A 22,508-nucleotide genomic window follows, 5' to 3' on the forward strand; every position below is an offset into this window, starting at 1 on the left:
TGACAAGTCAGGAAAGACAGAAATCAACAGTCATACTGACACTCACACATATACAGAAAACTGCCAACTTGTACCCAACATTTCTCTGTGTATCCCATGTTCAAATCAAACTTGTGCAGAAAGAATTATTTGTCAGAGAACAGTACTAATTTAAACATATATGCATACCTAAAAATATATATTGTGGGTTGGAGGATGTCTCATTGGTTAAGAGTACTGCATGCTCTTTTCACAGGTCCTGAGTTCAATTCCCATCAACCACCTGGTGGTTCACCCCTTCTGTTTGGGGATCTGATTCACTCTTCTGGCATATTGGTGTGCATGAAGGTAGAGAACTCACATAAAATAAACTAATAAATATTTAAAAAAACAAACATAAGTTAACATCTATGTATCATATACCGATCATTGTATACGCTTAGAGAATTTCTAACAGAATGTACAAAGGAAAATCTCTGTCACTGGGTTATAGGTGAAGATTTCACAGACAAGACACCAAATAAAAACTAAAATTGGTGAATTACAGAAGGTGAAATCATTTAAAAAAAAAAAAACCTACCATAGCTTTAAATTAAAAAAAAAAAAAAAACATTCTGGGAGGCATGACCAGGCTTGACTCACCAGACTATAGAGGTATCTATGGAAATATCATCAAGGTTATACAGGAACATTGTTGTCATGGTCATAGATGATCCCTTCTATTATCTTCAAAATCCTATGGAGCTATCCACAGAAATGTGTTCTAGGTTACGACACTCTATGTCACAAGAGACCCGGAAGAAAAGAAAAAGACCTAGAGATGCTGGGAATTGAACCCGGGACCCCATACATGCAAAGCATGTGCTCTACCACTGAGCTACATCCCCGGCTATGATTGTATGATTATAGACTATATCAAGATACAATGAACGTGACAGCATTTATATAGAGTCTGAAAGGATTCACATCACATCTTTGAGTATGATTTATCACTTCTAGTTTAGTATTTTGATGGGATGTTTAGATTATTTATAGTATGATAAAAAATCTATTTTCAATGGAAATCAAGTGATATCAATAACAAGAAATTCTGTGCTCTGGAAAACATCACAGACTTACTATAAATTGAGGGTGTTATGTCAAATTTATTATAATGTGTTTCTGCAGGGTTAGGAAGGTTATACCAATGTAAGTCGGAGGTTGGGAAAATGGCATTGCAAGGCTGGTACAGTGAGGCTGGGACCTCCTTTAGCCCTGTGTGCCTCCCTTCAGAGCTGCCTACCAGGAGCTCTCTGAGACCCAGACCCCACGGCTGCTGGAATGCAGGATAAAATTATTTCTTCAACAAACATTTACATTTATAAAGGAACCGAGGAAGAATAAACCTTGAATATCAGATAGTGTTAAGGGAACAAGCATACAGAGGTGCCTTGATCCTGCCCCTGAAGGAAACAGTCTTTTGCCCACCCCTAGTTTAAAGAACTGGAGTGAAGCGGTTTCTCTCACTACTGCGTTCACAGGCTGTGCATTTGGATGCCCTGATAGGTGGCAGTTGAATCTCACATCCAGAGTGCAGTATTATGCTAACGCATTAAAGTGATCTGGTTAGGTATCGCAGTGCCACAAAAGGACATCACAGAAAGGAGATTAACAAGTCGTTCACTAGCCTAGACTGTGACAGGCATCATAGCTGCAAACACCCTCTTATTCTCTTATGGAGACTGGGGATCCCTTCATTGAACCATGTCCAGAAAGTTTACATCCCAACCAGCATCAACAGTTCTTTATTCTCCAGTGTGGCTGTCTATGCTCAGTCATTTTTCCTTTTTAAAATTATTCTAATTTTTATGTTATTTTATTTATTTACATTCCAGTCATGGCCCACCATCGATCCACCTCCCACAGTTCCTTGTCCCATTCCTCCTCCCTCTTGCCTAAGAGAGCCCCCCCCCTTCCTCTCCCTTCCCTGAGGACTCAAATCTATCAAATTTAAGCACATTTTCTCCCACTGATGCCAGACCAGGCAGACATCTGCTGTATATGAGTCAGGGGCCTCACATTGGCCCTGTATGCTCCTGGTTGGTGTCTCAGTCTCTGCCAGCTCCCTGAGCATCAGGGTTAGTTGAGTCTGCTGGTCTTCCTATGGGATCGCTCTCTCTTTAAACTTTTTCAGTCTTTCCTGGATTTCAACCATAGGTTGAACCCAATGGTTGGGTATAAGTATCTGCCAGTGCCTCAGTCTGCTGTTCATAGAGCCTCTCAGAGGACAACCTTGTCAGGCTCCTGCATGTAAGCACACCATAGCATCAGTAATAGAGTCAGGCCTTGGTTCTCCATCCAAACACCAATGAAATGGATCCCAAGTTGGGCTGGTCACTGGACGCCTTTTCTTCAATCTCTTCTCCATTTTCTTCTCACAGATTTTTAGACAGAAACAGTTTGGGGATCAGGGATTTTGACAGTGTATTTTTAACCCCGTCTTTCTATGGGAGTTGGACACTTTGAGTTCCCTCTCACCATTGCTGGACATTTTGCCTAAGGTCACCTTCAAAGAGTCCAGAGTCTCATACCTCCTGGGTATATGGAGGTGCCCCTAATTTCCACTACCAGAGGCTGCATATTTCAATTAATTCTCTTGGCTGTCTGGGTGTCTCTCATGTCCCATCGCATATCTGACCCTGTTCCTCCTTTCCCCTCTCCCTCTCTTCTACATTCAGGTTCTTCCCTCCCTCTGCCTACTTAATCATTATATTTCCCCTTATAAGTGAGATTAAAGTCTCCTTACATGGCCTTTCTGCATGTTACTATAGGATATGTACAACCTATATGTCCATAGGCTGTATCCTAGGTATTCTGTTGTCTTTGGCTAATATCCACTTATCAGTGAGTACTTACCATGCAAGTACTCTGGGGTCTGAGTTACCTCATTCACAATGAATTTTTTCTAGTTCCACCCATGTGTCTGAAAAATTCATAACGTCCTTTGTTTAAAAAAAACCTGAATAGAATTACCTTATGGAAAATAACCACATTTTCTGTATCCATTCTTTGTTGAGGGACATCTGTGTTGTTTCCAGATTCTGGCTATTATAAATAAGGCTGCTATGAACATGGTGAAGCACCTCTCCTTGTGGTATGGTGGGGTGTCTTTTGGGTATATAATGAAGAACAGTATAGTTGGTGAAGGAACTGAGGTAGCAGAATCAACTCCATTTTTCTATTAGATGATTTCTTAATTTACATTTCAAATGTTATTCCCTTTCCTATTTTCCTCTCTGAAAATTCCCTATACCTTCCCCCTCCACCTATGCCTCAACCCACACACTCCCAATTCCTGGCCCTGGCATTCCCCTATACTGGGGCCTAGAGTCTTCACAAGACCAAGGGCTTCTCCTCACACTGAGGGCCTACAAGGCTATCCTCTGCTACATATGCTGTTAGAGACATGAGCTCTGGGGTGTACTGGTTAGTTCATGTTGTTGTTACTCCTATAGGGCTGCAGACCCCTTCAGATCCTTGGGTACTTTCTTTAGCTCCTTCATTGGGGACCCTGTGTTCCATCCAGTAGATGACTGTGAATATCCAATTCTGTATTTGCCAGGCATTGGCATGGCCTCACAGGAGACATGTACATCAGGATCCTGTCAGCAAAATCTTGTTGTTATATGCAATAGTGTCTGGGTTTGATGGTTGTTTATGGGATGGATCCCTGGGTGGGGCAGTCTCTGGATGGTCCTTCCTTCATTCTCAGCTCCAGACTTTGTCTCTGTAACTCCTTCCATGGGTATTTTCTTCTCTCTTCTAAGAAGAAATGAAGTATCCACACTTTAGTCTTCCTTTTTCTTGAGTTTCATATGTTTTGTAAATTGTATCTTGGTTGTTCTAAATTTATGGGCTAATATGTACATAACAGTGATTAGATATCAGGTTTGTGATTCTGTGAATGGATTATGTCACTCAGGATGGTATTCTCTATTTGCCTAAGAATTTCATAAATTCATTGTTTTTCATAGCTAATTAGTACTCTGTAGGAAGCCGAGATAATACGTGCTGTCACTAGATGGCGCAAAGCTCCATTGTGCGCATGTGCCAGAGCAAATGCCCGCCAAGTCACTAGTCCGTCCCCCGGGACATTTGAGACTGTGGATGGAACCGCCAGTAGTATTAACACGTCACACCTGTGGGTATATATAGCAACACGTTTCTATCCTTTGTTCTACCTCATGATTATGAATAAAGTGTAACCACGAAAGGTCTTGACTTGTGTTATGTGTGCTTTCCTGCAGGACGGGAATAGCTCAGGACAGTATTCCATTGTGTATATGTACCACATTTTCTATACCCATTCGTCCAATGAGGGATATCTGGGTTCTTTGCAGGTTCTGCTATTATAAATACGGCTGCTATGAATATAGTTGAGCATGTGTCCTTATTACGAGTTGGGACATTTTCTGGGATTATGCCTAGGAGTGGTGTTGCTGGATCTTCCAGTAGTACAATGTCAAATTTTCTGAGGAAATGCCAACCTGATTTCCAGAGTGGTTATACCAGCTTGCAATCCCACCAGCCATGAAGGAGTGTTTCTCTTTCACCACATCCTCACCAGTATCTGCTATCACATGAATTTTTGATCTTAGTCATTCTGACTGGTGTGAGGTGGAATCTCAGGGCTGTTTTGATTTGCATTTCCCTGATGATTAAGGATGTTGAACATTTTTTCAGGTGCTTCTCAGCCATTCCATATTTCTCAGTTGAGAATTCTTTGTTTAACTCTTTACCTCATTTTTAATAAGATTATCGGGTTTTCTGGAGTCCAGCTACTTGCATTGGATTTTGGATTGGTAAAGATTCTTTTCCAATCTGTTATTGGCCTTTTTGTCTTATTGACAGTGTCTTTTGCCTTACAGAAGCTTTGCAATTTTATGAGGTCCCATTTGTCTATTCTTGATCTTACTGCACAAACCATTGCTGTTCTGTTTAGGAATGTTTCCCCTGTGCCCATATCTTCGAGGCTTTTCCCAAAGTTCTCCTCTATAACTTTCGGTGTGTCTGGGTTTATGTGGAGTTCCTAGATCCACTTAGACTTGAAATTGTACAAGGTGACAACAATGGATTTATTCACATTCTTCTACATGATAGCTGCCAGTTGAGCAAGCACCATTTGTTGAAAATACTGTCTGTTTTCCACTGGATAGTTTTAGCCCCTTTGTCAAAGATAAATGACCATAGGTGTGTTGGTTCATTTCCAGGTCTTCACTTCTATTCCATTGATCTACCTGTTTTTCGCTGTACCAGTACCATGCAGTTTTTGTCAAAATTGCTCCATAGTACAGCTTGAGGTCAGGGATGGTGATTTTATCAGAGGTTCTTTTATTATTGAGAATACTTTTTCTATCCTATGTTTTTTGTTATTCAAGATGAATTTGCAGATTGCTCTTTCTAACTCAGTGAAGAATTGAATTGGAATTTTGATGGGGATTGCATTGAATCTCTAGATTGCTTTTAGAAAGATAGCCATTTTTACTATATTAATCCTGCCAATCCATGAGCTTGGGAGATCTTTCCATCTTCTGAGATCTTTGATTTATTTCGTCAGAGACTTGAAGTTCTTATCATACAGATCTTTCACTTGCTTAGTTAGAGTCACACCATGGTATTTTATATTATTTGTGACTATTGTGAAAGGTGTTGTTTTCCTCATTTCTTTCTCAGCCGTTTTATCTGGTGTGTAGAGAAAGGCCAATATTTGTTTGAGTTAATTTTGTATCCACTGAAGTTGTTTATCAGGTTTAGTTCTCTGTTGGAGTTTTGGAGGTCACATATATACTATCATATCATCTGAAAATAGTGATATTTTAACTTCCTGCTTTACAATTTGTATTCCTTTGATCTCCTTTTGTTGTCTAATTGCTCTGGCTAGGACTTCTAATAGTATATTGAATAGGTAAGGAGAGAGTGGGCAGTCTAAGGACACTGCTCAACTTCACCCATTTTGGAAAGTCTACAAAGAATGCAATCCAAATAAGATTCAGTGACTTGGAAGAAAGACAACAAGTACTGGCAGAGACGTTTAGGTAGTAAGGCTGAGCGACTAAAAAAGTGAAGACAGAAGCAAAAGGAGAGGGAAGGAGAGAGGGGACCAAAGGTCAAGTGTGGGGAAGGGTTAAGGAGTAGCAGGCCATTCATTGCCAATGGGAACCAAGTGCTTAGGCAGTGGTGGATAATTGCTGCTACTCAAATGACCTAGTGCGAAGAAAATATGTGTTAATATATCTCTGTGAGTCACGATTCTTTTGCATTATATTTCACTATGTTGGATTTCCTTAAATTTTCTCCTTTTATTCGAAATAAATTCACTGTTCCTCCCCTGAAATATCCTAATTTAGGCTTCCACTCCTTGTACTCCTCCCAGATCTACTCCATAGTCCCTCTCATTTGGATCCACTGCCTTCCTGTCTCTCATTACAAAAGCACAGGCTTCCACGAGATCCCTCAAAACATACCAAAAGTAACTTAGAATAAGATAAAACAAAACTACCACATAGAAAATGGACAAGACAACAGAAGAGAAGATCCCAAGTGTAGGCACAAGAATCAGAGACCCACCTATTCATGCATTCAGCGGTCCCATAACAAGACAAACTTGAAAGCTATAATATATATGCAGACTTCCTGGTATATATTTTGTGCCTTTATAATAGAATTGATATTAAAATCCTTTCTGATATTAAAACTACAATGAGAACTCAGTCTCCACCTGTCACAAGTTAATTGATTCAGAGATAGAAATCAGTTATTTACAGCTTTGAACACATTCCCAAGGTAGTAAAACAATTAAGAACGGTTATAAAACATAAGTAATAATTAAATTGCAGGTGCAAGGTCAGAAGATAAAATATTGACTGGGTTTATACAAAAATTTCATTGACAATTTCGTTAAGGTTCTTAAGTCTTCAGGAACCTGTAGATCTAGTGACAGAAAATGAATATCTAGTCTTTTTTTAATGTGTGACATTGTATAAGCATTTATTAAACTATTTGTTTGACAAGTTTCCACACTTTAAGAGGAAGCATCAAAACGTATTAAAATCTGTAAACAAATGCAAAATGTTTTGGAATATACAGGGTCATATGGGACAAGGTTGTTAAAAGGGGAAGGTAACGATCGATTTAAGACTATTTTTTCTGTTTTCCAGCAATGTATTATGATACAGAATTGACTTACAAAATTTGCCTGTCTTAATACCTATGAGTAACAAGCATGCTGAGAAAGGGATCATGGGCATGCTCCTCTTCCCAGACTCTCAAATAAGATAAAATATTTAGAATATACATAACAAAAGGGAAAAATAATCTACAATGAAACTTTAAACGTGTGAAGAAAGAGATTAAGGAAGGTACTAGAATTTAAACAACTCCCAAGCATATAACTTGGTAGAATTAACATTGCGAAAAAAGACTTTCCTACCAAAACAATTCACCAATTCAATGAAATCACAATCAACATCCTCATCACATTCTTCACATGAATAGAAAGAAAATCCTCCAATTGATATGGAACAGTAGGAGACCCAGATGAGTCAATTAGTCCTAGATAAAGGTCTGTTTCTATGCATTCTATTTGTTTTAAGTGCTATGTGCATCTGTCTTAGACCCCAACTTTTATATATCTGTTTCTATTGCATCATTGATTATTTTAGTCAGTTGTACTTTCAATCCTCTATTGTAAACATTTTTCTCTTCTTCCACAGTTAGTAAGAATTATATATATATAATAGCCAGAAGCTTGTCAGAATCTAGATGTTGTCAACAGAGGAATGGATGCAGAAAATGTGGTACATTTACACAATGGAGTACTACTCAGCTACTAAAAACAACGAATTTATGAAGTTCCTAGGCAAACGGATGGATCTGGAGAATATCATCCTGAGCGAGGTAACCCAATCACAAAAGAAAACTGATAAGTGGATATTAGCCCAGAAACATAGAATACCCAAGATATAAGATACAATTTGTAAAACACATGAAACTCAAGAAGAATGAAGACCAAAGTGTGGACACTTTCCCCTTTCTTAGAATTGTGAATAAATCACCCATGGAAGGAGTTACAGAGACAAAGTTTGGAGCTGAGACGAAAGGATGGACCATCTAGAGACTGCCATACCCTAGGATCCATCCCATAATCAGCCTCCAAACGCTGACAGCATTGCATACACTAGCAAGATTTTGCTGAAAGGACCTTGATATAGCTGTCTCTCTGAGGCTATGCTTGGGCCTAGCAAACACAGAAGTGGATGCTCACAGTCAGCTATTGGATGGATCACAGGGCCCCCAATGGAGGAGCTAGAGAAAGTAACCAAGGAGCTAAAGGGATCTGCAACCCTATAGGTGGAACAACAATATGAACTAACCAGTACCTACTGGAGCTTCCGTCTCTAGCTGCATATATATCAGAAGATGGCCTAGTCGGCCATCAGTGTAAAGGAGGCCCATTGTTTGTGCAAACTTTATATGCCTCAGTACAGGGGAACGCCAGGTCCAAGAAGTAGGAGTGGGACAGTGGGGGAGTGGGTGGGGGAGCGTGTGGGGGACTTTTGGGATAGCATTGGAAATGTAGCTGAAATACATACCTAATTTAAAAAAAGCATAAAACCCAAAAAGAATCAGTCAAGTTGTATTCTTCTACATGCTGACCACCAGTTGAATCAGCACCATTTGTAGAAAATGCTGTCTTTTTTCCACTGGATTGTTTTAGCTGTCAAAGATCCAGTGACCATGGGTGTGTTTGTTCACTTCTGCATTTTGAATTTCTATTCCATTGATCTACCTGCATCTCACTCTACCAATATCATGCAGTTTTTATCACTATTTCTCTGTAGTACAACTTGGGGTCAGGAATGGTGGTTCCACCAGAAGTTCTTTTATTGTTGAGAATAATTTTCTCTATCCTGGGTCTTTTGTTATTTCATATGAATTTGCAGATTGCTCTTCCTTACTCTATGATGAATTGAGTTGGAATTTTGATGGGAATTGCATTGAATCTGTAGATTGTTTTCAGCAGGATGGCCATTTTTACTATATTAATCCTGCCCATTCCTGAGCATGGCAGATCTTTCCATCTTCTGAGATCTTTTATTTCTTTCTTCAGAGACTTGAAGTGCTTTTCATAGAGATCTTTCACTTGCTTAGTTAAAGTAACACAAATGTCTTTTATATTATTGGTGACGATTATGAAGGATGTCATTTCCCTAATTACTTTCTCATATATATATATTTTTTTTTTGCCTTTTCAAGACAGGGTTTCTCTGTGTAGCCTTGGCTGTCCTGGAACTCACTCTGTAGACCACACTGGCCTCAAACTCCGAAATCTGCCCGTCTCTGCCTCTGAAGTGCTGGGAAAAAAGGTGTGTGGCACCACTGCCTAGCTCCCTAATTTCTTTCTCATCTTGTTTATCCTTTGAGTAGAGTAAGACTACTGATTTGTTTGAGTTAATTTTATAACCAGGCCCTTTGCTGAAGTTATCAGGTTTAAGAGTTTTCTGGTTGATTTATTTTTTGGAGGGGTCACTTAAGTAAACTATCATATCATCTGCAAATAGTGATATTTTGACTTCTCCATTTTCAATATACATGTATCCACTTGGCTTACTTTTGTTGTAGAACTTCAGGTACTATATTGAGTAGATAGGGATAAAGTGGGAAGCCTTGTCTAGTCCCTGATTTTAGTGGGATTGCTTCAAGTTTTTCGCCATTTAGTTTGATGTTGGCTACTGGTTTGCTGTATATTTCTTTTACTAGGGTTAGTTGTGGGCTTTGGATTCCTAATCTTTCCAGACTTTTAACATGAGGGAAATGCAGGGACGGGGCATGGTGCAGATATTGAGGAATGGATCAACCAACAATTAGCCCAACTTGAGACCCATCACAAGGGCAAGCACCAATCCCTGACACTATTTATGATACTCTGCTTTGCTTATAGTCATGAGTCTAACATGGCCATCCTCTGAGAGGATCCAACCAGCAGCTGATACAGACACATACATATACCCAAAACCAAACTTTGAATGGACCTTGGGGACTCTTATGGAAGAATAAGAGGAAGGATTGTGGGCCAAAAGAGGAAAAGAACTCCAAAGGAAGACCAACAGAATCAACTAACTTCAACCCGTGGGGCTCTCAGACACTGAATCACCAGACAAAAAGCATAAAGGGGCTGGACCTAAGCATCCCCACACATATGTAGCTGATATGCAGCTTGGTCTTTGTGTGGATCCTGAAAAACTGGAGTGGATGGCTATCCCAAAACTGTTGCCCTGTATGTAAGATATAATTTTTAAACTAGGCTGCTTTGTCTGGCCTCAGTAGGATAGAATATAACTAACCTCACAGAGACTTAAAGTGCCAGGGAGGGGTAATACACAGAAGTCCACCACCTGCTTAGAGAAGAAGGGGAGAAGGGATTTGAGGAAGAATATTGAGGTAGGGGTGGATGGGAGGGGGCAGTGAGCAGGATGTAATGTGAATGAATAAAAATAAATAAATAAATAAATAAATAAATAAATAAATAAATAAGATCTTCATGAAATCTGGAAATACTTGAATGTAATGACAAAAACCCATCCTGATTGATGTAACACAGATCAGAAAGATCAATGTGATATACATTACATGTATGTAGACATTAGCTCTTTAATCAATGGTAATAGAGCTACAATCTGTGATTCAAGAGTTGCTGCATAAATTAAGGCATTATAGAATGTACAACACATCACATTGGGAAAGAAAAATATAATAGATAGATATTAATAAATAGATGAGCTCTAACAATAGGATCAAGTGGGAGTACAATAGGGGAGATAGGACAATGGATGGAATATAGAGTGAGGCAGCTAAACTTAAAAGCTATTTCAGGGGTAATATGGAAACCTAATACAGTGAAAGTTTCCTAAAATGAATACAAAGATGTAGGTGATATAATGAAATTGTCAAATAACTGGGAACACAGAGTCATAACAGTACATGTCTTGTCAAGAAGTGAAGCTTCTAGTACTAGGACTGGGTTCCATCTAAATGTGATGTTAGCCAAGGGGGAGCCATAGAAATGCCTAAATTCCCAGGATTTGCCAAGATCATAGGTTGTTCTTTAAAAACTAAAATCAATGCTATACTGCTGAAGATAACAATTCATTGAGCATTAAGAAGGTAAACTGGGTATTCCATAAAGCCTTCATGCCAAAATGATAGCCTCTTTGCTATTGGAAATACTTTGCACACTATCAAAAGAGAAAAATAAACAACCAACCAAGCCAAGCATATTTTGTTCTACATTGATGGTCTGCCTACACGATATGCTAGAGCAATGGTGGTATAAAATCTAACTAACCAATGTCTGATTTGACTTAAAACCCCCTCTATGCAATGGAATCCATAAGTGATACCACTGGGGTGGTCAAGAACTTGAGACAAGAGAGCCTAGGGACCTATTTCTGTTAAAAATCCTCAATACCAATTCTCTTATCCTACCAATCATTAATCTTGGTCCAAAGTATCATGAAAACAACTCATAGAGAGGAATCTGGCATGAAGTTTGTCACATTTCTGTAATTCCATATACATGAGGGGGCAAGAAGGTTCAAGAGACACTCACAGTAAGCCAGTGGGAAAATACTGTGCTGCCACTAGAGACAGATAAGTGGGAAATGAACAAAGAAAGATGGCAGAGTGTGTGTGCAGCGTTTCTGTGGATGCAGTCTAGAACACTGGGGAACTGACACATAGCTATTCAGGATACAGATAGTGCAGTCAGTTTTACATGCACAGTCTTTCCATCCTAATAATCTACAGGAAGCCTTTCATCTTGACCCTACAAACACCCTTGGTAAATTGAGAGAGAATGTGTCCCTGTAACATTGAAAGATTATGTTTGATGCCTTCATTTTGATTCCCTAAAGAAAGGAAATAATAGAGGACTATTTTCAGATTGCTGCAGATCTCATCTTTGAGGGTGGGAGGTGTTTGATGACAACTTCTCAATAGGTCTTGTGACAGCTGACTGTGCTGAGACTGCCCACGTGATGATTCTGATCATCAAACCCCAAAGGAGCTGTCAAATACAGTGACGCCATTGACATAAAAATCAAGGCAATAGAGTGTACACCTGATGATCATTCTCTTTCTGACACAGAAGAGATATAGACAGATATATAGACTAGAAGTTCTGAGAGGTCATGAGGAAGATGAAGGTGATTATCTTAGAGAAAGGTAGCCATCCCGAGTATATTGCATATATAAACAATGAAAAATGGAAATACAAAAATGGACTATTGGTCTCATAGTCCATTGTAGATATAGTGAGATGACTGGAGCCATAAAGAGTAGAGATAAAGAGAAAGGGGTGACTCAGCAAGCTTGACTTAAATCAAAGAATGTGAAGTCATTCTACTAATATTCAGAGGTTAGGAAAGTTCAAATTTTGGGGGACTTCTACTTCTGCAGACATCTCTCAGAAGAGATAGATATAATGTGTGCCTGAATTGAGTTTCGATCCTGAGTGGGGTTGATTCTTGGTGAACAGGACTTGATAGAAGATGGTGCCCATAGATTTTCTGTCTAGTTTGAGAGTTCTTCCTTTCCTGTAATTGACCCATTACTCAACACAGAATACTATTGTTACCTCCTTCCAGTCTAGCAAGGCTGGCTGTGACCATCCACGTCTTAAGCAGTGGAGCCACCTGCTGTGCTGCTCCTTTGATGTGCCACTACCTGCCTGAGGCCCAACCTGCCTGAGGCTGAGCTGGTTCTCTTCCAAGAATTCTCCTGAGTTAACACTGAACTGCAATCTTCCTTGAGTTCCCACTAAAAGGCTGATCTATCTACTTCAAAGGAACTTTGCAGTGCTTGCAGATGGGAGTCTAGCACAGCTGTTCTCTTAGAGGCTTTAATGGCAACTGATTGAAACAGATGCAGATACTCATAGCCAACATTGGTCTGGTATGAGTCTGGGACTTGTGTGAATGAATGAGTTAGGGGAAGGATTGAAGGAATTGAAGCAGATGGCAGTCCCATAGGCAGACCTACAATGCCAATTAACCTTGACCCTTGGGAGCTCCCAAAGATTGAGCCACCAACCAAAAAGCATGCACAGGCTGGTCTGCAGTCCCTGGCACATGTATAGCAGAGGGCTGCCTTGTCTGACCTCAGTGGGAGATGATGCACTAAGTTCTGAAGAGAGGTGATGGGGAGCTAGATGGGGGGTGGGGGGACAACCTGCTCAGAAATAAAGGTATGGGGGAAGAATTCTGTAAGGGTGAACCCGGGGAAGGCAGCTGTTAGAATTTAAATGAATGAATGGATGAATGAATGAATGAATGAATAAATAAATAGTGCATGGATTGAAATAGAGAATTCTCAACAAAAATGAAAAGGGTGGTCAGCGATCATAAAAATATTCAATATCCTTCGCCAACATGAAATATAAATCAAAATGATTAAGCGATTTCATTTGTACCCTTCAAAGTGACTAAAATTAAAAATTACAAGCTACAATTCATACCAGTGAGGATGTGGGGCAAGGAGAACACTTTGGCTGCCTGTAGGAGTGAAAACTTGCACAGCTGCTTTGGAAGTCTATTTGGCAGTGTTTCATAAAGGTGGGAATCAATCTACCTTAAGACCCAGCTATCCCACTCTAGGGCCTATACACAAAGGTTGCTCCACTGTACCACAAGGGCACTTGCTCAACTGTGTTCATAGCAGCTTTGTTCATAATTGCCAGAAGCTGGAAACAATCTATGTGTCACTTAACTGCAGAAAGGATTAAGAAAAAAATATTTGTTTTTACAACAGAGTATTTCTCAGCTCTTAAAAAGAATGGCATCGTGAAAGTTAAAGGCAAATGGATGGAATTAAAGATGTGGATGCTTTCAACTGACCATTAGACTGAGCACAGGCACCCCAATGGAGGAGTTAGGGGAAGGAGTGAAGGAGCTAAAGGGGCCCTCAATGGGAGGGGAGGCCCTTGGTCCAGTGAAGGCTTGATGCTGCAGTGTAGAGGAATACTAGGTCGGTAGGTGGAAGTGGGTGGGTTGGTGAGGGAACACCCTCATAGAAGCAGGGTAAGCAGGGAATTGAATGGCAGGGTTTGCAGAGGGGAAACTAGGAAGGGAGATAACATTTGAAATGTAAATAAATAAAATATCCAATTTTTTAAAAGAGAAGAAAAGAAGGAAAGGAAAGGGAAGGGAAGGGAAGGGAAGGGAAGGGAAGGGAAGGGAAGGGAAGGGAAGGGAAGGGAAGGGAAGGGAAGGGAAGGGAAGGGAAGGGAAGGGAAGGGAAGGGAAGGGAAGGGAAGGGAAGGGAAGGGAAGGGAAGGGAAGGGAAGGGAAGGGAAGGGAAGGGAAGGGAAGGGAAGGGAAAGAAAGGAAAGGAAAGGAAAGGAAAGGAAAGGAAAGGAAAGGAAAGGAAAGGAAAGGAAAGGAAAGGAAAGGAAAGGAAAGGAAAGGAAAGGAAAGGAGGAAGGGAAGGTGGAAGGGGGAAGGAAGGGGGAAGGAAGGGGGAAGGAAGGGGGAAGGGGGAAGGAAGGGGGAAGGAAGGGGGAAGGGGGAGGGAAGGAAGGGGGAAGGGGGAAGGAAGAAGGGGGAAGGGGGAAATGGAAGGGAAGGGAAGAGCATCATGTGGGAGATAAATCAGAGCCAGGAAGAAAAATGGTATGTACTTACACGTGGAAATCAGCCTTAAAGCAAAGGGTAAGCATGCTACAATCCACAGACCCAGAAAGTTACACAAAAAGGAGAGGTCACAGAAGAGTGCATGAGACGCACTGTGAAGGATGTATAGAATAGACACTGAAGGCAGACAGGGGATCAGTTCTGGTAGGGTTTATCGATGGGAACAGGAGGGATCTGGTTAGGAAGCTTGGAGAGAAATGGGACTGAGAGACTACTGGGATCAGGGGAGCATCTCTGGAATAGGCTAGTAAGCCAGTGCAATGGGGGCTCCCAAGAATCTGTGTGAGGAACCCCAACTAAGGATCCTACTATTGGAGGACAAGGAGGTGGATGTAACTGTCTCCTGTATCCAGGCAAGTCTTTAAATGAAGAAGTCTGGACATGGAGCCAGCCACAAAATCTCCAATGTATAATTTGCTCTGCATAGAAGATATGTCACAGTGAAGAATGCAAGGAAATCATGGGAGTGACCGACTGGTCCAGCCTGAGGCCCAGGCTGTGAGCGAGAGCCCACTCTTGCCACTGTTAATGATACTCTGCTGTATCTTCAGACAGGGCCCTTGCATGTCCATACTCACAGAGGTTTAATCCATCAACCGATAGACACATATGCAGAGACATATGGCCAACCATGAAGCAGAGCTTGGAGAACCCTGCAGAAGGTCAGATGGAAGGTTGTAGCAGCCAGGGGTTAAGGACACCTCAAGAAAACCAACAGAACCAACAAACCTGTGTTCATACACCATCATAGAGATGGACCAACATCCAGTGAACCCACATAAGTCTGACCTAAGCCCACTGCACATTACAGTTGTTAGGTTTGGACTTCTTATTCTGTTCCTCTAACAGTGGGATCAGGGGCTGTGTCTGACTCTGTTGCTGGATTTTGTGTAGAGTGTGAGGCAGGAGGATGACTGCAAGTGAAGTGTGAGAGGCAGGGGCATGATTCCTTGTGACGTTTGTGAGGCAAGGGAATGACTGTGATTGAGGGGTGTGAGGCAGGGGGATGACTGCAAGTGAAGAGTGTGCAGCAGGGGAATGACTGTTTCCTCCTGCTGGGTTGCCTCCTCTAGCCTTCATATGAGAAGAGGCACATGATCTGCCTGCAACTTTAGATACCATGGATGCTTTATGTCCATTGGAAGCCTGCCCCTTTTCTGAAGAGAAATGCAGGGAGATTGGATTGGCGTGAGGGAACCACGAGTGGAGAGAACAGAGCAAGAACTTCAGTCAGAATATAAAATAAAACAATCGATTTAAAAAGAATTGTGAGATTTGTTCCTCTAGATTTTAGGCAAATTGCATATGTTTTTTTAAACATTTATTTTTTCTGCAAATGTGATTTTTAAAATTTATATGAACTTTACCACAACCTACAAGAACTTCAAAACGGAGTCTGAAAGAGTGTCATGGAGATCAGAGAGTAGGCCTATGGACGTATCTGAGGGTATCAATTAGATTAATTGTGATATACACCATATTTGGGGAAAGACACAATTCCCTAAGCAGGTTGTCCTGAATTGTTTAATAGTGGACAATGATAGCTTAGCACAACCATGCATCCTTTGATATCTCCGCTTAAACTTTGGTACAGTGCGACCAAATGTCTATCTATGGCTACTGTCTCTGGGAGTCAAATAAACTTTTTCTCCCTTAAATATGAAAATAAAAATGTTTCAAGGCAAGTGTGGCAGCTAGACACACGTGTATTTCCAGTACTTGGCAGGCAAAAGGTGAAGGAACTTGGTCTGACTGAGTCGGTTCCTTGTCAGTGAGTTCTGGGATAATCTGGGTTGAGTAATAAATGCTGTAAGAAAAAAAAAGAACAACACAAAATTTAGAGAGACAGCAATATGAACAGTACTAGATAGTCTTTGTGGAAATCCCTCAATTCACTTTCAGTTGATAAAAAGAATTGTCTCTTCTAAGTATCCTCAGGAGCAACAAAGAAGCAAGTATCTCAGAAAGCAGCTGGATTTTTGTTTTGTTTTGTTTTTCTTGGACTTTAGAGGAACAGACATAGGAGTGAGTGGTGAGAGACTCAGGCCTCACACTTCCTGTGGTTCACGGTGGTGCACAGGACCTGTGGTTGTGAACACTCAAGGACAGGAAGGTGACTGATCTGAGGCTATCTCAGGATCATGGCCACACATGACACTGCTTTCCTGTGTCCTGTTAAGTCTTGAAATAGGGTCCTCAATGAAGGAGCTAGAGAGAGTACCCAAGGAGCTGTAGGGGTCTGCCGCCCTATAGGAGGAACAACAATATGAACTAACCAGTACCTCCAGAGGTCATGTCTCTGGCAGCATAAGTAGCCATAAGTAGCATAAGTAGCCTAGTGGGCCATCATTGGGAAGAGAGGGCCTTGGTCTGAGGAGATTATATGCACCAGTATAGAGGAATGCCAAGGCCAAGAAGTAACAGTGGGTGGGTTGGAGAGCAGGGGGAGGGGGGAAGTTATAGGGGATTATCAGAGAGGAAACAAGGATAGGGGATAGCATTTAAAATGTAAATGAAGAAAACATCTGATAAAAATAAAATAAAATAAAAGAGAAACAGGAGGTCAATTGGTTACTACAAAAGTACCAAAAAATATTTTGGAGTGTGAATAAGTTCTGGAATAAATGTTTTCATTTCCTATAAAAGAAGAAACTACATAAGCAAGGAATACAGGCATCCCAGAAAAGGCAGACTCTCTCTTAACATGCAGAATCACTGATTTTAGTGGTGGCCAAAAATACTATAATCTCCTTAGACTTATGCTGAGGTGACTGTAAAACGGTCTTGGGTGTGGGTCTCAGTTACATGTATTTAACCCGTGAAACACGACCTGGATTTCATGATGACACTTGGGCTTCTAGACTTAGAGACTGATGGATTGAAAACATAGTGGAAATGCTCAAGACTCACTCATTTTAAAAAATATGGCACTGATATACTGACATACATGTTAGCTAGAGATATATGATTGAAATAAGAGGCAGACAGATAGACAGACATAAAAATAGATGATGGATAGAAGAAAGAATGGTGATAAGTAGATGTCAACAGGGTTGACATATAGATTAATAAATCAAAAACATATAGATGAGGCCAGGCAGTGGTGGCACATACCTTGAATAACCATGTTCTGAGGCAAAAGCAAGCAAATAATGAGAGACCAAGTCCAACCTGGTTTATACAAAGAGTTCCAGGTTAACCAGGGCTACACAGAGAAACCCTCTCCTGAAAAAAAAATACACAGGTGATTGACAGACTGGTTAATTGATAGCATCAAGAGGACAGATAAAAGGTGAGTAATTACTTGATTGATAATACTTATATATGTATGATAGGCAAGTGATAGATAAGTAGAATAAGATTAGGTAGATGTTAGACACATACATAGATGAAAGATAGCAGATAGATATGTAATGGGTGATATAGAGATAGAGACAACATGATTATAAATGACAATGATATGTAATAGCCATAACCAAACTTATGGGACACAGTGAAGGTGCTCATAGAACTAAGTCCACAAAGATTAAATATTTTGTGGAGATCTAGTACAAGGAACTTAACAGCACACCTGAAAACTGTAGAACAAAAAGAAGAATTCACACCCCAAAGAAATAGAAGGCAAGAAATAATCCAACTTGTGGCTGACTTCAATACAATAGAAACAAAATGAATACCAAGAATTGATGACTCAGGAAGTCTGTTCACTGAGAAAAACCAAACTGTTGTCCAAATTAGTGGAAAAACACCCATGGAGAGAGAATGGGTCTCCAAATTAACAAATGAGAAATGAGCACAGTGATGTAAAAACAAACACTGAGTGAATACAGAGGCTCAGAGGACCTACTTTAAAACCTGTACTCCAACAAATCAGAAAAAATCTAGAAGAATTGGATAATTTCCTTGACACATACCACATACAAAAGTTCAATCAAGTTCAGATGAGCAATTTAAACAGATCTATAATCCCTAGTGCAGTAGAACCAGTCATTACAAACCCCCAACCCCCACCCCAATTGAAGAAGAAGCTTGAGACAGATTTACCAGAGATTGAATGTGAATATTCTTCAAGTTATTCTACAAAGTATAAAAAAACGGGATATTTCTCAGTTCATTTCTTGATGCCTCAGTTACCCTGATAGCCAAACCATGCAAAGACCCAAGAAATAAAGAAAAATGCAGACAAACTTTCCCTCAAGAAAATACGGTGGAAAAATAATCAAAATATATTTACTAACTGAATCAAAGAATACATAAAAAAAAAATCACATCCGCCATGATCACGTGATTTCAGACACAGAGATACAAGCATGCTTTTACCTATGAAAAGTGATAAATGTGATACACCACATTAAGGGGAAGCTTCTGGTTGCATCATGTGATGCAGAATCACAATGCATTTTTCCGGAGAGAGAGGACACATGATGTTTGAACAGACTTGAGTGGGATGCAGCAGACAGGGAGTGGCGCTGGCACAGCCAGCTGTGCAGCTCTTCATTGGTCTTGTGTCTTCTCTGATCTTCACTTTGTTGAGAGAGTCATGGTAGGAAAACCCTGGTATTCACCTGTTCTTGGCTGTGTCCAAAGGCTCACACCAATTCAGTGGAGGCCTGGCAGTTTCTGCTGGATTATGCTATCATTGCTGATCCGTACTTGGTGTCATTTTTAAACTGGACAGCAGGTATCCTGTCACAGTTGTGCCTGATCAGAATTGATAACAACAAAAGACTACCAAGGAGCTGATTAAATAAATGTATTTTTTGAATAATAAAATGACCACACTGGGGTTCTTTTTATTAAAGCTCCAGCTTAGGCTCACTGTCAACCCTGAAACCTTAAGACAGGAAGGGGGAAGCCCAAACTTAGTTTCCAGCAAGCATTTACTGAGGCAAACAAACAAGCAAGGGGATTTTTCAGTTTAGCATCCATGTAACGGGGAGGGGCTGTGATTTCCCTTAAAATGATTGGCTTGTGCTGGCAGCCAAACCATAAACTTGACTACTTCTCTCTTCACGATTGGTGGTTGTTAGGGAGTGACTTGGAAACTAGTGTTAGGCACAGGCTTGCTCGGGAGTACCCTGGGAACTAGTGCTGGGTGCAGGATCTTTGGTTGACTTGAGTTCAACCTTAGGTCAAGTTCTTTATATGGATAAATGGAGCCAGAACTCAGGAGTGGGCTGGTCTCTAAACACTTCTAAACTAGACCACTGATATCATGACAAACACAGATTGACATTGCCCCCTAAAGTTACTTCTAAACCGGTCCATATTCCCTTGTCCTATTTACCATCTTTTCCCTCCTACCTTTGGATAGTGGGATAGAAGTATGTATGTGTGTGTGGGGGGGGGGGGTGGGTCAAAGCATTTAAAAATCCTTATTAAAGTAGGTTTTGAACATCTCAGTCTAGATCATATCATCAAACATGGAAGTTGAATGATCATATCATCAGTTGCAGAAGAGGCCCTGGGAAAAATCCAACACCTGTCACAATAAAAGTCCTGGAGAGTTTGGAGATACAAAATTGATGCATTAATAAAGTAAAGAGACAGTTTTCAGCAAGCCCATAGACAACATCAACTTCTATGGCTAAAACACAAACCAATTCCAGTACAGTCAGGAAAAGACAAACATGTTAACTCTCTCCATACCTGCACAATACAGTACTTAAGGTTTTAGCTAAAGCACTAAGACAAATGAAGGAGATCAAGGGAGTAGAACTTGAAGGAAAAGGTCAAGTCATATGTATTGGCAGACGATAGGATAGGGTAGCATACACAAATGAACCAAATATTCCACAGAGAAATGACAAATTTGAACCTGCATCCTCCATCCTGCCCAGCATCCCCCAGGGGGAAGTCAGTGAGAAGGCACAAAATCAACAACACAAACTCTGCAAGCAGGTGAGAATGCAGCTGGAAGCTGATTTATCACAGCTTGGGAGAGGGTTATAACCTCCACCCTAACACCATTGGTCCTATTCAGGTGTTCTCTCTTTGTGGTGTCCCCTCATTCAACATTGCTCCAGCTGTAAGTTGTTCCTACAGGTTCAGGCAAATTTCCAGGTTGGCCATATGCAGAAATCATCATTGAGGCCTTGATGTCCCATTTGTTTGTTTTGCATAGCCTTGTGGAAGCAGCCACCGCCCCCCTGGCCGTGGGTCCTTTCTGTTCCTCCTAAAACAACTGTTAAACACTTTCAGCAGAGTAGTTGGATACAAAAGTAACTCTAAATAAACAGAAGTCCTCTCATGTACAAACATCCCATGGCAGGAAAAAAAAAACCAGGGGAACAAGAGCTTTCAGCTTCAATAATCTAAAGCACTTTTGAGCATTTAACATAGCAAGTGGAAGACTTGGACTGTAAAGCGCTCAAGTGTTTAAAGAAATGTTAAATGATGAAAAGATCAAATGCTCATGGATTGGTAGTGGTAACGTGATAAAAAAAAATTGACATCCTACCAAAAGTAACCTACACGCTCTATGCAACCCCTATCCAAATTCCATAACAATCTGCACAAACCATAAAAAGACAGTTTTTATCTTCATGTGAAATCAGAAAGAAAAAAAAGATAGCTAAAACCATCCAGAATTCCTGATTTCAAGTTTTCTTTCTGGGTCTGGCTTATTTCGAGTTCAGCCTTTATACAGGTGTATTTTGTGATGACACCCCTTAATGGCCTAATAATACTCCAGTGCATAAATAATTCATGTTTTCTTTTCCATTCTTCTGTGGAGAAACATGTATGTAGTTTCCAAATTCTAGCTATGCTGAACAGAACAGGGGTGAACATGTATGTGCTGGTGGATCTGTGGTAGGATGAATGGCCCTTTAGGTATATGCCCTGGAATGATAGAACCACAACCGTGTCCTGCTCTATAACGATTCCCATCTTCCTGAGGAATCTCCCACCAATCACTGGAGTTGCTGTACAAGTCTTCACTCCGACCAGCAATAGATGAATGCTTCCTTCATTTTGCTCTGTAGCCAGATGAACTGTCACTTGCTTTATTGTCCTATAGCTCTTGTGCACAGCATTGGTCATAAGCAGAGCAGAGTATTGATACAAATTTAGACAGGTTGGAATCAAATAGGAAACACCCGCATAATTCCAGACCACTATGCACATCTGGTCTTTGAAAATGAAGCCAGAAATACATACTGGAAAAAAAAACACCTACTTTAACAAATAGTACTGGTCAAACTGGATGGCTGACTGGTCTACAAGATGATCTTTTTAACCGTTTCTTCATTATTGGAGGCACTAAGATCAACAATAAATAAATGAGATCTGATGAAACTGAGGAGCGTCAGCAAGGAAATGCACACTGTCAATCAGACAATGTTGCAGCCTGAAAGTGGGAAACAATTATTACCACCTCCACTTAGCCAAGCATATAAAGAACTCATAAAAGTAGATATGAGGGAAACAAATAAACCTAGTATAACATGTTTTACAGACATAAGCAGAATTCTCAGAAGAGTTAATTCAAATAGCTAAAAAGCATTAAACACATGTTCAACATACTTAGCAATCAAGAAAACGCAAATCACTTACTTTAATAACATTTCCTCTTAAAAGTGTCACAATGCCTAAGATCAATAAATCACGTGATAGCTCATTCTCACAAGGAAGTGAATCTAAGGAAACTCTCATCTATTTCTGGTGGGAGTGAAGACTTGTACAGCCACTATGGAAATTAGTGTGTTATTCCTTGGGAAGATGGGAAACAGCATACCACAAAATGCAATGATATCACTCCTGGTATATACACAAAGGATATTTCATCCTACCAAAGAGATA

General features: G+C 40.4%; 1 long non-coding RNA gene and 1 other non-coding gene across 2 annotated transcripts in view; both read right to left on the reverse strand.

The window, feature by feature from the left end:
* The window catches only part of LOC147004518 (uncharacterized), a 116,044-nt gene that overhangs the window by 6,537 nt on the left and 86,999 nt on the right, over positions 1–22,508 (reverse strand). The gene's annotated exons all lie outside the window — the stretch shown is intronic.
* On the reverse strand, positions 795–866 carry Trnaa-ugc (transfer RNA alanine (anticodon UGC)). Its single transcript has one exon. It is a non-coding gene; the product is annotated as a tRNA-Ala (tRNA).

This window comes from Mus caroli, unplaced genomic scaffold, assembly GCF_978045245.1.
Source record: "Mus caroli unplaced genomic scaffold, Mus_caroli_1 scaffold_5, whole genome shotgun sequence".
Taxonomy (NCBI): Eukaryota; Metazoa; Chordata; class Mammalia; order Rodentia; family Muridae; genus Mus; species Mus caroli.